Raw genomic sequence first — 18,075 nt, forward strand, 5'->3', positions numbered from 1 at the left:
AAATTGAAAACTGAATGTAAAGATAATTGTGTATCAAGATTGTTGTATTTTGGAAATAAAATGCTTTCAGGAAATTTAAGAAATATGCAATAGATTATTTAAAAAGGCTTTAGAAGAATGTTTCTCTCTCAAGGACCTTATGTGTATCAAATCAGAATCTTAGAGAACGAATAACAGACTAGTGCCTCTATCCAAGAATATATATGATACTTTGTGGACAAATAACTTTATCAACTCAGGAGACAAGTTTAATCATCACTATAAAGGTTCAGTATGTGTCACATAAAGAATAAGAACCCAATCTCACATTTAATGTAACAACATGTGTTTCACATTATAGCAAATCCTTAAACAGATTTATCAAGAGGACAAAGAATATTTCATCAACACGGAAGTATACACTATATTTGAAGTAGAAACAGTGAACCTTGTATATTAATCTCTGAGAAATGACAGCACACAAAACCTACACTTGGAGATACTTCATTACAATTTGCTTGCACAAAATGATACTTCTTCTTCCTATAGACTTCCCTAAGACAAATGACTTTTAGTCCTTACAGCAGCATGATGTTCTATTGAAATCTCTCCCCTTCTTCCAAAAAACTGACTCCCTTTAAATATATAAATCAACAGGCACATATGAAAGGACACACCCTTTCACACACAAGAGGGAGTTACGAACAGTTGCCTTCCAAAAGACACACCCTTTGGTTTAACAAATGATTACAAATAAGAACCCTAAATACATACTAAATAAAAACTTTAATAATACTCTTTGCAATCTTTCACTTTGATAAAATTCCATTTCTGTTTATGCATTCTTTGATATCCCTCGCCATCAAGCTTTGATGAAATATCCTGCACATAAATTAAACCAATCAATTTCATTGATAAATCATATATTACTCTTGATTAGGTTTTTCTTTTGGAGTATTAATAATCTTTATTCCCTCATAAAACTCAAAGCACTTTACACTTGTAAATATTTATTCATAATAAAATAATAATTTACCCTAATATAGACATTTGATTTTATGACCTAGGGCAAATAATAAGCATATCCAATATAAGTCCATTTTAATACACAACTGTTTTCATCATTTTACTCAAGGTAAAAAAGAACTCTTTAAAATAAAACACATCTTCTCTTTTGGTCCAAATATAATATTTTGATCTTTAAATGCATCATCCATATAATAAGACATAATACTTTCCCCAATATGTATTCAATTTAATGATTTATGGGTAAAAATATTAATGTAGAAATAATAATAAATAATACTTCAAAATAATATTAATTATGTAATACAATTTCCCTTTTGGCAAAACATATATACCTTTATAATTCCTCAAAGGAAAATAAAATATTATCATAATTATGTCAAATGCTATAAATGATATTTACTTTCCATAATGTTATTACAAGTAAATAAATATTGTTAGTGAGAAATACTCCCTCCTCAATATGTGCTTTTAGGCATAAAGGTAAACTTCCATATGTGAAGATCCTGCACACTAAATAGTGTAATCAATTTATTTATTTATCAAAAAATCATATTGCTAGGGATATTTAATAATTTTCTCCTAAAAATTCTAGGGCAAATGCTTACGCAAATAATAATCCCTAATATTCATATGATTTTCAAATTTACTTTTCAAAAGTAACATTAACCATATAAAATCCCCTTTAGAAATAATTACTTTGGATAAATATTCCATCTTTTTTGTATTGATTATAAAGTGATCAAAAAAAGATTACAATGAAGAAATCCATAGTATCAAAAAGGGGACAAGGCCCCAATGGAAATACAGCTCATAAGAGCAAAATGAAAGGAGTATCTAGAGTTAATAACAGTAAGCAAAAAAAGGTGCCCAATAAACCACTAATGGAGGTGTCCATCAGTGATATCGACCCAGGTGGTCCAGCCCTGTTCTCCTTCCATCCATGCAACTTTTTTCTTATTTGGAATTTCCGGAAGCATGGCTAAGATGTCTTTCTTGGAGTTTTTGTTTCTCTTGATTTCTTTGCTCACTTTATCCAAAGTCTTCTCAAACACTTGAAGGTTATCCAGGTTTCTCCTCCATTCATGTCCATTCTTGAGTTCGAAAGCAAAAAAGGTGGCATGTCCGTCCTAAAGAAATCTACGAAGTTTCTTATGATCCATCATCATAGTGGTGTGCACCTGCAAGGAAATTTTTAAAGATGTGAGTTTAAGAAAAAACTCAGTAAGAACCCGGGGAGTGTCCTAGAATTTCTCTTCATTTCTGCATTTCCAGATCTACCATAATATGTTAGAAGATAAAATATTCCAAAAAATATTAGAATAAGCTTTGAGACCTTTAATATAACCAGTAACAATTTCAATAATGGAAACATGAGTAGGGTAGTATATGCCAAAAAGATTCCAAATATTTCTAGCAAAAGAACAATCAAAGAAGATATGTCTGCTGGTTTCCGGAAGATTACAAATTTTGCAAAGATTATTATCATGGTTATTTCTCTGAATAGGAAGTCTGTCAAGAATAAAGAGCCATTTAAAGCATTTAATTTTGGGTTCCACCCAACCTTTCCAAAGAATAACGAAAAACTTCTTCCAAGAAGAAACATCCAGCGAGGAGTACCAGATTTTGTTAATATGGCCACGGATGGAATCATCATATGCAAGAATTTTGTAAATGTTATTAGCTTTAATCTTGGATAGGATGGTCCCATCCGGCCATTTGCATTGTAAGTACCTTTGAGAATCAACATGGCAGGTAGGAGGGAGATTTTGCGTTGCTTTAAGAATCATGTTATAAGTTTTTTTCTGAGAGTTTGGGAGACTAAAAGTATTTTTCAGTTCCTCCCAGCTAATTAAATTATCATGTTCAAAAATGTCAATAAAGCTAATGATACCTTTGCTGGCCCAATGTTTTGCAATAATATATTTTTACTTTTCAATTTGATTAGGGAAACATATCATCATAAAAGTGAATCAAACTCTTTATAATTTACAATGTATCCTTCCTGCACATAAACAAAAGAGTTAGTTTATTGATAAATCAAAATATTCACATTAGGGATAAAATTTAAAATCTTTAAAAACATAATCCCCATGTAAAAGAGTTTGCCTTAAAAGAAATAAATTTACATCATATATGGTAAACTTTTGAGGCAAAACTATTTCAAATGCTTCATCAAATAATAAAATAAACCTTCAAGGGAAATAGAATAATTTCTCAAAATGTAATTATGTTGGTGAATAACATTGAGAAATAATTACTTAAGAAAGCTTTAAAAGTAAAAATGATGTTTGATAATCTTTTGAAGAAATAAAATCATTTTTACCTTTAATTATAAAATTAAAAACCAATTATCAAAACAATATACTTACCTCCTAATCTTTCATCGAGGTAGGGTAGCACATTTTTAATTATGTGGATCCCCAATTACTTACTTACTTTTCTAGAATCATAAAACAATTAATAAAAATAATTTACCCTAAGAAATGTATTTTACCAAAACTCAACCTTTAGGGCAAAGCTATTTTTATTGCAATAAAACCCTCACAAAATTCTCCTAATATTTAGGAGATTTTCAAGAATGATCTATAAAATGGAAATCACCTAAAATAAATAAAATTTCAAGATCAAGAAGTTCCTATAATAATGCCTTTGGAGAAAAATTCATAATTACTTTACCTTATGAAATAAAAACATTTTACTTCCCTTAAAATACTTTAAATCTTTTATTTTAAAGATTCAAAGTACGCTCTTCATAATGTGCCCTTAAATCATTTATTTAAATGATTTAAATATTAGAGTATTTATATATTTCTTTTGAAAATAAACTCTTTATTTCCTTCAACCGCCTACATAGTGTTTGATAATTTTATTTAATCAAACATAAAATCTTTTATTTTCTGCACATTACACGAGCTCAAAGTTTGTGTTAGTTTTTAAAACACCATATAGTTTCATAACACAAATAATTTAAATGTGATAATATTAATTGGAGGATAAAAATTAATATTTTTAAACTTAAATACTCTCCAATTAATATAATTAAGACTGATTGTAAGAAAATAAAAATATTGTGATGGAATTCAATCAGTGTATTGTCCCTGTAGGAGAAAACTGCTCAATGTCTAGATAACATGATTTTGAGACAAATTTAACATTGCACATAGTAAATTGCATTTGGATTTATTTTACAAGATATATAAAATAATAACATAATACTAAAATTTGACATAATGATACTTGCATGTAAATAGAAATGCAAAGGCATCTTACTTTCGAATGAAAGAATTAGGGTTTGAGAGGGCGCACCTAGAGAGATCTGAATTTATGAAGCACATACATACCTCGCATCATAGGTTCCCCGAAGAACTCCTAGCAACTCACCATCTTCCTTAATAGTCCTATCGGGACTCGACATAGCATAAAATTTCTTCTTCCGATGTCCCGATGAGTCCTCACTTAATGCTTACTTTATCGGTATAGTCTACACCAATATCCCCGTAGGCGCTTCTATCTTCATTGAGGGTCGGAATAGCCTTTTTCTATTCCTCCCGAAGTCCCGATAAGTCTCTGATGAACCTTTATGCTTTATACCTCCGAGTCTATTTTATCGGTATAGGTAATACCGATAGTTCTGCCCTATGATTCTTCAAGTCATCAGGGATCGGCCTAACCATTTTTGGACTACTCCGATATGGTCCTTTTTTCCGATGGGCCCGCCTTCGGTTCCCTTCAATCATCAGGTATTGGGATAGACTTTTCTCATTACTTCCGATCTCCTGATACTATAAGTCCATGACCCACTTTGCCTTATCGTCACAAGTTACACTAATGGCTTAATAGGTTATCGGTATAACAATTTCTACATTTTGCCGATAAGTCAATATATGCCTATAGAAAACAACCATCTTTTGCTTCATCGGAACAAGATATCCCGATGGTATGACTTTTTCAAGAGCGCGCACCATGCTGAGTATTTTTAAGCGCTCCAATGCATCTGCCTTCTATTTCATCGGTATAAGTTATGTTGATAATCCTTCTTTTGCTTGCAAATGCTATTTCATCAGGATTACTTATGTCGATAATTGAAATTTTGCAATCTAGTACAGATGAGCCATCCATCCTGAATATTGGTGATCTTAACCTTTCCCAAGGGATCTAATACATACTAGAAGACAATCCTAGATCATACCATAATGACTTCTCTGCTAACAAACGTTTCCATAATGGATTCCTTGTGCAATCTATACTTAGTGCATGCCCTTAGTGTGCCCAAGTGATACCTTGATACTCCTGAAACAACTGATCTTTTAGAGAACTTTACATGTGCTAATAAAGTTCCCACGCATACAAACCAGCAATAAATGCTCATATGATAAAATAAAAAGGCCTCCATATAGCATAAAATATTTTGTAAAAATATGTGCTAACACACTCTACTATCTCATCTTTCCCACATCTCTGAGCTCCAAAACCCCTCTAGGATGAATGCCATACACCACCTCAAAAGGGCTTTTACCGGTGGACCTATTCACACTATCATTGTAGGCAAACTCAACTTGATGGATGATCTGATCCCAAGCTTGACCATACTCTTTTGTCAGGCATCTAAGTAGATTTCCAAGTGTCCTATTGACCACCTCAGTTTGGCCATCCGTTTGGGGATTATAGGCTGAACTGAAAGACAAATTAGTACCTAATCTTTGCCACAAAGTCTTCCAAAAATGACCAATAAACTTTGCATCCCTATCTAACACAATGTTGATAGGTAAACCATGAATTCTAATAACCTCTTTGAAAATCAAGTGAGCAATGTGGCTAGCATCATGAGTGACCTTGCATGAAATAAAATGAGCCATCTTACTAAACCTATCTACCACAACATAGATGCTATCAAAACCTGATTTGGTTTTAGGCAAACCAACAACAAAGTCCATACTTACACACTCCCATGGTTGGTTGGGGATAGGTAAAGGCTGATAAAGACCAGCATTAGAAGATGTACCCTTAGCTCTTTGGAAAAACACACATTTATCCACATATCTTTTGATATCTCTTTGCATTTTAGGCCAAAAGTAGAACCTTTGGACAAGTTCCAAAGTCTTGTTCAAACCAAAATGTTCACTCAAGCCTTGCATCAAGTTTTCTCTCATAGACCCTTTAGGCACAAATAGTCGTCCTCCTTTGAACAAAAGGTCATCTTGCAAGGTGTAATTTGCATATTCATTATGAAAATGGTTTCCAAACCCTTGGCAAACCTTGTAGGCAGCAATAAAGTCTTCATCTTCTTCATACAAATTCTTGAACTATCCATTCCAATGATTTTGAGTTGCACTTCTTGTACTGTTAGTAACCTCCTACTCAATGCATCAGCTACCTTATTACATTGTCCTTTCTTGTGTTTGATGGTAAAGGTATATGACTACAAATACTCTACCCATTTAATATGCCTATGGTTTAACTTTTCTTGAGAATTAAGAAAGCTAAGAGCTTGATTATTAGTGTAAACCAAAAATTCCTTAGGCAACAAATAATGCCTACATTTCCTAAGAGATTGGACAAGTGCATACAATTCCAAATCATAGGAGGAGTACCTTTTCTTTGCATCATTGAGCTTCTCACTAAAGAAGGCAATCAGTCTATTATCTTGACTTAAAACTGCTCCAACCGCTATGTTGCTTGCATCACATTCGATGGTGAAGAGCTTGTCAAAGCTTGGTAGGATAAGTACTGGTTGAGTAGCCACCTTTGTCTTGAAGAGATCAAAACCTATTTTTTCTTCCTTTGTCCATACAAACTTGGTTCTCATACCTCCCTTAATTGTCTCAAGCATGGGTGCGCATATTTCACTGAACCCTTTGATGAACTTCCTATAAAACTGAACCAGGCCATGGAAACTTCTTACTTCACTTGTTGTCCTAGGTGTGGGCCAACTGATTATGGCTTCCACCTTAGAGGTATCCATCTTCAAATCACCTCTTGAGACTACAAACCCAAGATACACCAACTCTTGTTTCATAAAATCACATTTCTCCAAATTGATGGTTAGTTTCTCATCACATAGTTTACTCAATACAATTTCTATATGCTTAAGATGTTCATCTTTAAACTTGCTAAAAATTAAGATATCATCTAAGTAAACAACAAAAAATTTACCAATGTAGTCCTTGAGTACCTCATTCATGAGTCTCATGAATGTGCTAGGGGCATTGGTGAGTCCAAATGGCATAACAAGCCATTCATAGAGTCCTTCTGTAGTCTTAAAGGTTGTCTTCCATTAATCACCCTCCTTTATTCTTATTTGGTGGTAACCACTCTTGAGATATATCTTGGTGAAGTATTTAGTACCTCCCAAACAATCCATCAAGTCTTCAATTCTTCGGATGGGAAATCTATACCTGATAGTAATCTGGTTTATGACTCTAGAGTCAGTGCAAAGTCTCCAAGTACCTCTCTTCTTTCGAGCCAAAATGGTGGGTACTGCACATGGGCTGATGCTCTTCCTAATTAGTCCATTATCTATGAGTTCTTGTATTTTCTTTGTTATCTCCTTGTTCTGATCTAGTGTCATTTTATAAGCTGCCTTATTGGGCAAAGAAGCTTTGGGTATCAAGTCAATCTGATGACTTATGGCACGTTGAGGAAGCAATGTAGCTGGTGTTCTATCACTAATGATGTCCTTAAACTAATTTAGGACCTGTTGCACTTCTTTAGGAATGCTTACCTTCTTCTCTTTGTTGTCCTCTTTTGGCTTTACAACAATGGAAAACTGCACTCCTTCTCCCTCCTTGAGTGTGTTGATGAACTCTTTCTCACCAACTAGCAGCACATTAGGACCTTTGAATCTTCCCTCTACTTGGTCTCCTATGGATTGGATTTTGTAGGTGGTTCCATCCTTTTGGAAGGTATAAGCATTCTTCTCTCCATGGTGTATTGCCTTTTTGTCAAACTACCATGGCCTACCTAGGAGTAGGTGGCAAGCATCCATTGGCAAGATATCACACAAGATTTTGTCTTTGTAGCCTCCTATAGTGAACTCTGCCCAAGTTTGTTCATTTACAAGAACATGTTGCCCCTTGTTGAGCCATGTAACTCTATAAGGATCACTATGTGGTATTCTTGGCAAATTGAGCTTACTTACCACTTCCTCTGACACTATGTTGTTTGTGGATCCAGAATCCACCACCACTCTACATACCTTTCCCATGATCTTACATTTTATTCTAGACAAGGATCTCCTTTGGCTAGGATCCTCCTTAACCAGTTCTTTAATCAAGACTCTCCTTATCATGAGGTTCTCTCCAACCTCTGAATCCAAACTTACTTCTGATGCTTTCATGTTTGTTGTATCCTCTTGAGCATAATTTACTCTCCTCTCACCTCCTTGGGATGAAGAAGACTTCTTAGGGTATCTATAGGTTGGGTGTCCAAGTTGATGGAAATTGTAGCACTTCATGGTGGCAAAATAGGACCCTCTTCCTTATCCACTAGACCTTCCTCTACTAGAGTTTCTAGATCCCCTTCCTCTATAGTTGCTCTTGCTATTGGAATCCCCACTTTTCTCAACTAACTTGGATTCCCCTTGGGATCTTTGGTCTACACTTCTTCCACCAAAACTACCTCTCTGACCTCTGCCATCTCTTCCCCTACCTCTGCCTCAGTTGCTTTGTTCTTGTTTCTTCTTGCTCTTTTCCTCCACTTTCAATACCAATTGATAGCACTTATGCACTGTAGTACCCCTACTTGTTTGAACTCATTAGACTCACATTTTATTATTGGTTGTTTTCAGTGGATACATTACCATGATATATTATTCAGATTTTTATGACATTATGCTTTATCTGGAGATGAGATGTATAATTTATTTGCAGTATTTCAGTATTTGTGATTTATGGCATTTTATGGATTATATCTATGTACTGACATTTTACTTTATCTATGCAATGTGTAATTATATGTTGTGTGTTTGCGAGTGTATTGGATGCAAGGGGATGATTTTCCTTCACTCATTTCGGTGAGACAGGGAACGTCGCGATTCTTCTTCATCGGGGTGTATGTCATATTTTCTATATTGTATATATATGCATGTGTGGTTCAGTGATGCAGGATATTGCAGGTACAAGTACCGGGTAGGTACGGGGTATTGTCTCCACCTGGCTTCACAGGTCTGAGCGTGCCTTATATTTTTCGATGGAAGTGGAGGAGATAGTAGTTGACCCTATTTTACTCAGTTACACTCGTATGAGTGTCGTCAATTGGTCGTCTTGTCAGTTAGTTCGGTCTTCGTATTTTGTCATTTTATCTTTTATGGGTAATTGCTTGAGATTTGTTTAAATTGAGTGTTTTAGTGGATTTAATTAATTAATTAATTAAGTTTATGAAATTATCTCATTATTGTATTGTTTATGCATTGATATTATAAATTTAGTTAATTAAAGAAATTATTAAATTAAGCTGCATGGTATTAGAAATATATTTTTATTTAAATAGAAAAATAAATTATATCAATTGTATTTATTATTTTTTAAAGTTATAATTAAATAAATGAATAAAAGGATTAATTAGAATTAAAATATTGTTTTAATTCTTTATTTAGAAAATTAATTAATGTGCATGAGAAAAGAAAAGAAAGAATAATGTTTTTTAATTATTGCATGTAAGCTTATCTTTTGTGATAAATTTAGAAAATAAAATAAAAATTACTATTATTCTAAATTTAGGTTTTTTTTGTGAAAAAGCTATTGAACCTAGAATTTTAGTTTAAATAGGGGAATAGGTCTTTATTTTAGTTACACGGGAACATGTCAAGAATTTTAAGTGAAGAAATTTATTCGAAGTTTATTGAAAGGATTAGGGCTCTTCTACAGATTTCTTCCAGGAAAGCTATACCAGGTTGGATGAATTCTTAGTTGTGGATTTTTAGTAAATATTTCTATTTTTCTCTGATTGATGTGTGTGTGTAAAGTTATTGTCAAATACAAACCCTCTTCTGGTGAATTCGAGTTTTCTTTTAAAATCCATGCCTGACGTGTATTTCCAATTTATGGGAAGTATGTAATTTTGAGAAAATTAAGAAAAATTATTATAGAAAATTTGTCAAGATTTTAGGATGCATGGAAATTGCAAGATTTATGAGAAAGGGTATTTACCTGAGAAATTATCCTCTCTTGTTTGATTTGTTCTAATAGTTTTTTTTTTCAATAAAGGTATCTCTATGGAAATTGTTGATCACTTTAGGAATAAATTTAATTTTGAATTAAATTTATGAGAGTATCTAATTTTAAAAAAAAATTGGAGTAAAATTCTAAAAGAATTTTATTGAATTGGGTATTTAGTCTTTTTATGCTGCTGTGATGATTTTTAATAAAACTGTAATTTTATGTTTTAAAAGAAAAATTTAATAAAAAAAAAATTAATTATAAAAAATGTGGGGAGGCAATGTCTCAACCCACGCCGCACTACTTTTGGTAGTGGTTGTTGCCATAGGACAACAGCGCTACCCAAGGGTAGCGTTGGCTGCCTATGGTAGCACCGCTACCTTAGGGTAGCCAAATAGTAGTGATTATTATTTTTTTAATTTTATTTTATTTTAATTTTCTTTTTAAATTTTCTTTTTAAAGAAATTTAATAAAATAAAATAATAATATATTTGTTTTAATATATATATATATAGTTGTCTTTACTTTATATTACTTTTAATTAAAATAGTTTCTTTATGTTTTGGGATTTTAAATAAGGTTTTGCTAAATTATAAATGTGAAAAATTTATAATTGAAGATTTTAGTTTATATATTCAAATTTAGTTATTTCATAAAAAAGTTTATAAATTAAGATCCCATACTTATGTTTGTAAACACGTTAGGAGATTAATTCATATGTGAATTTATTTAACTTTATTAGACAAATGACCAAATTGATTTATTTAAATATAGTTGTATTTCTTAATTTTTGGGAAATCTTTATTTGCAAGTAATTCATGCTTTGGTTGTGTTGAGAAAAGATTGTTTGTATTAGGATCTTCTGTAAATGATGTTTTTAGTCAAGCTTAAATTCCATTGGTATTCTGGTTGAATTGTCATTGTGTCCTATGTTATTATTTCTCCTAGACCAGGTGTTGTTGTATAACCTATTTGATATGAGCCATTGTGTGTTTTTGTCCAAATGGTCAATCTTGGGTTGGTATTTGTGTATCCTTTACCTGTGCTTGTCAGGATTGTTTATGGTTGTCTATTTCACCATAGAGTTCTCGTAGAGAGAAACATTTCCTCTTAGTGTCCTAGGAGAGAGAGTGGCTTTCGAACGGGGGTTGTGCCCAAAGTGGATGATAGGATAACCCGTTGAAAGTTGGTTAAAAAGTGATAACATAATAATATATTGGGGGGGAGTGAGATAAATATTAATTAAGAAAAGTATACCTTGTGCATAGGTGAGTGCTTGTACAGGGCTCATAATGTTATGAGAAGGCCTGGAATGGCAAACTTACCACCTTGTCTTCATGAAAGGATTGGTAGGGTCCGCATGAGACTTAGTTGGAACCGGAAGCTCGAGAGAGGTTACTAGGAGAAACCCAAGGATGGGGGTCGGGACCTGTGGAGGTTGTACCATGGTAACCATCAAGCTATGCGATGACACTCTCTTCTTAGAGTCACTTGTGTTTTGTGAGTTGAGTCACATGGATGTTTGCAGAGTCTTGTAGTCCTTTTGTACTTGTCTCACTTTTCTTGCTTGAGGGTTTTCTACTATCTCCTAGCACAGTGGGGTGGTTCCATTTTGAGATCACATGGTCGGGTGGTAGTGCCACTTCCCATTGGATGTTCTGGATTGTATCTTTAGGTGAGGAAAGGCTTCGCAGGTGTTTCTTGGTTTGTGGTTTATGTACCAGCTCTTGTTTGAGATCATTGTTCAGTTGAGACCTTGTGGTCATTGTATCAAACTTTTATGTAACCTTGATATTGTATCTTTGTAACCAGTGGTATTATTGGAAGCCATGTATTTATGGATATTGTAATATTATTATGTTAGTGAAATGAATGTTATTGTTTTGATCTTATGTTTAAATGGTTTATGGAAATTGGATACATTGGAATACTTTTATTTCTTTATTATGAAATTTGGATGTATGTGTAGTTTTAAACTTAAGTTTTCAATTTATCTAATTAAATGGATTAACTGTGGTGTTAATATAATCTACGAAATTAATCTTCATTGGTTACCCTTAGGAAAACATATGGTAGACTTCCGTTGTGTTGTTAAACGTGCAATGGTTTTAGTTAGTGCACTTAGTATTTAACAAAAAAAATTTATTTCACCCTTTAGTTGCCTAGTTGTGTTGTTTTCCTTTAGGATTCCTGGCGGGGCATTACATGCACGGTGTTGGGGCATAACAAGCTTAATTCCTCTTGAATATTCCATCTCAGGTTATTCAAGTATCTATCTACCTTGATGCTCTCATCCTCTACCACCTTGGATCTAAGACACAACTTCTGAAATTCCTCAGTGTAGCTGCTCACATCCAAGTCTCTTTGTCTCAAATTTTGTCTCCTCTTGTGCAACTGAATCTCATAACCTTCAGGTATGTATGCTTCTTTCACCTTGGCTAACATGCCCTTCCAAGTAGCTATGGGGTTCTTGCCCTCTTTTTGCCTCTCTTCTTGGATAAATTTCCACCAAGTCAATGTTGCTCCCCTCAATCTAGACTTGGCCACCTTCACCTTTTTGTGCCTCACTGATTCCATCACATTCAAAGTGATTCTCCAATCCCTCTATCCATTCCAGGACTATCTCAAGCTCCATTTTTCCACAAAAAAGTGGCACTCCTTCTAAGGATTTTCTTCCTAACGCTTTGATTTCTTTAAGGAAAGGTTCTTCAGGTAGAATAGGGTCTGGTTTAGGTGTCCTATCCTCTTATACAACTTCTTTACCCTTCTCTTAATTGACCTTGATTGTCACTTTCTCATTTTTGTCTTCAACTACGTCTAGTTTGCTCTCCAGCTGTAGTAATCTTTCTCTAAGGAGCCTATTTTCTTCCTCTTGATCTTCTACCTTCTTGGCTATCTCTATATTATTCACCATCCTTAGACTATTCTCTCCTACTGATTCAGTGTTTGTCGTGTACTGGATCTTGGTTGCTCTAATACCACTGTGATGGGGAGGTGTACTCAAAGAGAGTCTATCCTTTGTCAAAAGGTAGTAAAGTGTTGTCCTAGTGGGCTCCCTTCATTTTTCATCTGGTCTACTAATCAATTCAAACACCCCAACTCTCTAAGAGTGCTCCCAATCAAGATGTTCTCACTGGTTGCTCAAGCATGGTTGAGATTCACAAGGGTAAATCCAACCTTACACTCTCAACCTCCTAACCAATGCTTGCAAAGGTTGAAATAAGTGTTCATGATGTTTTCCAAGGGTAATCAACTAGTTTTGAGTAAGGGTTTGGTTCATTTCCCCATCGCTCCTTCCTTTCCCTATTTTCTAGGCCTAGTAGCCCTAGAGCCCCAATTAGCCATACCTAACCGGTTTTTATGGATTTTATCATAATTTCCCCAAAGAACCACACAAAATATTTGGTGATTCAATTACCCTTTTGGAATTAATTTCCAATTTGTGAAATGAGAAATCTCAGTCTGACCATACAGGTATGAAACCCAAGAAATGCTTGTTTTAGGGAGTTTTAGGCTTGTTTTGGTCTTTTTCCAAGGGTTTGGTGTCTTCCTTGATCTACCACACCTCAAAACTCACACATATGCTCTGCCACACCCCACTTGTTCATTCCAGACACTCTGTACTTCCAACCCTGCTCATCCCTGCAAGCACTTGCATAATTTCACTCATTTCCTAACCTGGCTATGACTGAGCTCACCTAGGAAATGATGCTCATTGGCCTTTAAATGACCTCCAAAGGAAAATAAAGACTATATACACTATACAAAGGTTCCATGGCTCAATTCCCAAGGTTTATTGAGAAGAACTCAAAGGACTTCAGGCTGGAACCATGTTTGGGCCTCTCAAACCCCTGCTCAGGTCGAGAGCTTACAAAACTAACAGCTCAATTCAAACCTGCATAAAAACTAATCAAGATTCTTCCTAATCACTACAATAACATGTACAAAACAATAATCAAAGAACAACAATGCAATCAATCCATTAAGTACGGACTGTTGCTCTAATTCTTGGAAAACGCAAGGTAGAAACTCAAAAATGGTCTCCAATTTGTATTCCAATCTGCTCCAGGCATTCACCAACCTCATTAAATTCATTCTCAGGGCATTTATATACCATTTTTGTCCTAACTAACTCTCCATTGGTTTCCTAACCAACCCTTTGCTCAAAAATGCAAAAAGTTGCTCAACATTATAAAAAGTTGTCAAGCAACTTTGACAACTTTTGCCAAAAAGTGCATTTTTGCTTTGCATGCTTTGTTTTCTTCTCCAAACCATCTAGGATGAAAAAAACCCACTAATTTAACATGTCCCAAATCCAAACAAGGCTATTCAATACATTTTACATCAAAATGCAAGATTATGCCATTTTAGGCTTACAAGGGCTTACAAGCCAAAATTGAGCAAATGCATTGTCCTATGGAAATTCAACCTACCAAAACATTTCAAAAACATATGAGGACCTACAAGAAGATTATTATTCACCATCCCAAACCAAAAAAAGAATAAACAAACCAAAATGAAGAAATTGCACTCAAAACTAGGTGCTCCTGCACCACCCTAAGAGCGAGGAATCAAAATAATTTGACAAGTATACGCCCATAGATTTATACAACTCAGTGTATAAAATTGTCCCTAAAGCTATGTCATTTAGACTAAAGAGATGCTTGGAGGGGCTCATCTTTGATGAAAAATGTGGCTTTCTTAAAGGTAGGCAGATCATAGATGGAATTGTCACAACCCATGAGATAATTCACTCTATCAAGAATAAGAAAATGGATGATAGTATGGTGGTCAAGTTGGACACCAATAGGCTTATGATTAGATTTATTTGGATTTCTTGGTTTAGGTTATCAAAAGGTTTGGTTTTAGCAAGGATTGGTGTGATTGGGTTATCGGCTATATCCACTTAGCCTCCTTTGTTGTTCTAATAAAGGGTTAAGTAGTCAAATGTATGCAAACCTATTAGGTTTGGTGGCTTGGGCTTTAGAGATTGCAAAGTAGTGAATAAACCATTAGGGACCAAATCAGTTTGGCATGTTTATGAGGAGAGTATCATCTTTGGAGCATAATGGATTATGTGCTAAAGTTTTTTAGAGAATCTATGGCATAGTTGGGGAGGAGGTTTGGAAGGCAACGAAGGAATGCAAAGGGAATAAGGTCATGATAAATTATTGGAATTCTACCTCCCTTTCTCTTATCCCTAAGAGAAAGGAATCAAAATATTTTGACAAGTATAGGCCCATAGCTTTATACAACTCAGTGTATAAAATTTTCCCTAAAGCTATGTCAGTCAGACTAAAGAGATGCTTGGAGGGGATCATCTTCGATGAAAAATGCGGCTTTCTTAAAGGTAGGCAGATCATAAATGGAATTTCCATACCCCATGAGACAATTCACTCTATCAAGAATAAGAAAATGGACGATAGTACGGTGGTCAAGCTAGACACCAATAAGGATTATGATTAGATTTATTGGGATTTCTTGGTTTAGGTTATGAGAAGGTTTAGTTTTAGCAAGGATTGGTGTGATTGGGTTTTCAGCTATATCCACTTAGCCTCCTTTGTTGTTCTAATAAATGGTTAAGTGGTCAAATGTTTGCAAACCTATTAGGTTTGGTGGCTTGGGCTTTAGATATTGCAAAGTAGTGAATAAATCATTGGGGGCCAAATCAGTTTGGCATGTTTATGAGGAGAGTATCATCTTTGGAGCATAATGGATTATGTGCTAAAGTTTTATAGATAATCTATGGCATAGTTGGGGAGGAGGTTTGGAAGGCAATGGAGGAATACAAAAGGAATAAGGTCATGAAAAATTATTTGAATTCTACCTTCCTTTCGCTTATCCCTAAGAGAAAGGAATTAAAATATTTTGACAAGTATAGGCCCATAGCTTTATACAACTCAGTGTATAAAATTGTCACTAAAGCTATGTCAGTCAGACTAAATAAATGCTTGGAGGGGATCATCTTTGATGAAAAATGCAACTTTCTTAAAGGTAGGCAGATCATAGATGGAATTGTCATAACCCATGAGACAATTCGCTCTATCAACAATAAGAAAATGGATGACACTATGGTGGTCATGTTGGACACCAACAAGGCGTATGATTAGATTTATTGGGATTTCTCTATTTAGGTTATGAGAAGGTTTGGTTTTAGCAAGGATTGGTGTGATTGGGTTTTTCAACTATATCCACTTAGCCTCCTTTGTTGTTCTAATAAACAGTTAAGTGGTCAAATTTATGCAAACCTATTAGGTTTGGTGGCTTGGGCTTTAGAGATTGCAAAGTAGTGAATAAAGCATTGGAGGCCAAATCAATTTGGCATGCTTATGAGGAGAGTATCATCTTTGGAGCATAATGGATTATGTGCTAAAGTTTTTTAGAGAATCTATGGCATAGTTGGGGAGGAGGTTTGGAAGGAAACAGAGGAATGCAAAAGGAATAAGGTCATGAAAATTATTGGAATTCTACCTTCCTTTCTCTTATACCTAAGAGCAAGGAATCAAAATATTTGTACAAGTATAGGCCCATAGCTTTATACAACTTAATGTATAAAATTATCACTAAAGCTATGTTAGTCAGACTAAAGAGATGCTTGGAGGGGCTCATCTTCGATGAAAAATGCAACTTTCTTAAAGGTAGGAAGATCATAGATGGAATTGTCATAGCCCATGAGACAATTCACTCTATCAAGAATAAGAAAATGGATGACAGTATGGTGGTCAAGCTAGACACCAATAAGGCTTATGAGTATATTTATTGGGATTTCTCTATTTAGGTTATGAGAAGGTTCTTTTTTAGCAAGGATTGGTGTGATTGGATTTTCGGCTATATCAACTTAGCCTCCTTTGTTGTTCTAATAAATGGTTAAGTGGTCAAATGTATGCAAACCTATTAGGTTTGGTGGCTTGGGCTTTAGAGATTGCAATGTAGTTAATAAATCATTGGGGCCCAAATCAGTTTGGCATGTTTATGAGGAGAGTACCATCTTTGGAGCATAATGGATTATGTGCTAAAGTTCTTTAGAGATTATATGGCATAGTTGGTGTCATGCCGAAACTTTTGGGCAAAAATGCAACAACAATTTTTTTTTTTAAACAGCATAAAAATACTAAATACTCTATTGTAGCGTCGTAAATTGTACGCACTTGCTAGGGTGGTACAATTTCACACCTAGTTTAGCACCCGCCTTGGCGCATTTTGCATTTTGCATTGCATTTCCCCTTTAGCACTTAATTAATTAAATTAATTAGGTCTAAGGTTCTGTTTTATCATCTCCCATATCATAAAGTTGGGCCCTTTCCATTAAAGTGTGCCCCTTTCATTTTATTCCTCCAATACATCATTTAATCAAAAACCCTAATTAGGTCCTATTTTGAACTTGGGGGCTTGATTTCGGGGGTCAAAACATCTCGAAATCACCTGTAACTTTGGGATTCTCTCTAAAATCATCATATCCAACGGCCCTGAAAATTTGGTGAAAAGTTGTCAGGACCATGGCGCCCGGAGTGCACACGGTCCCGGACATTTTTCCCGAAATTTTAGGGGCGCAATCCAATCATAAAATAAAACTTAACCCCAAGAAATTGGTGGGAGATTCAATCTCTAGGTCGGCCAAAAGACGAAATTACGACCTAGGGTTTCCTACATAAGAGCTCTCTTTCTTCATTTGAAAAGATCCAAAAAATTTGGCTTTCAAGGACCTTCTATGCAGCGAAAGAGCAGATCTTTGAAGACTTCAACAACATTCAACATCCTTCTATCAAGCATTTATCAATTTCATTCATCCATTTAGGGCTTGGAAGACATTGAAGAACAATGGGAGATTACCGACTGAAGATTGGCTTGTACTCCTCCCTTGAGGGTTGGGTATGATTTCATGTTGTTTTCATGTCTTTGTATAAGCTTCAAC

Source organism: Cryptomeria japonica, chromosome 4, assembly GCF_030272615.1.
Source record: "Cryptomeria japonica chromosome 4, Sugi_1.0, whole genome shotgun sequence".
Lineage (NCBI taxonomy): Eukaryota > Viridiplantae > Streptophyta > Pinopsida > Cupressales > Cupressaceae > Cryptomeria > Cryptomeria japonica.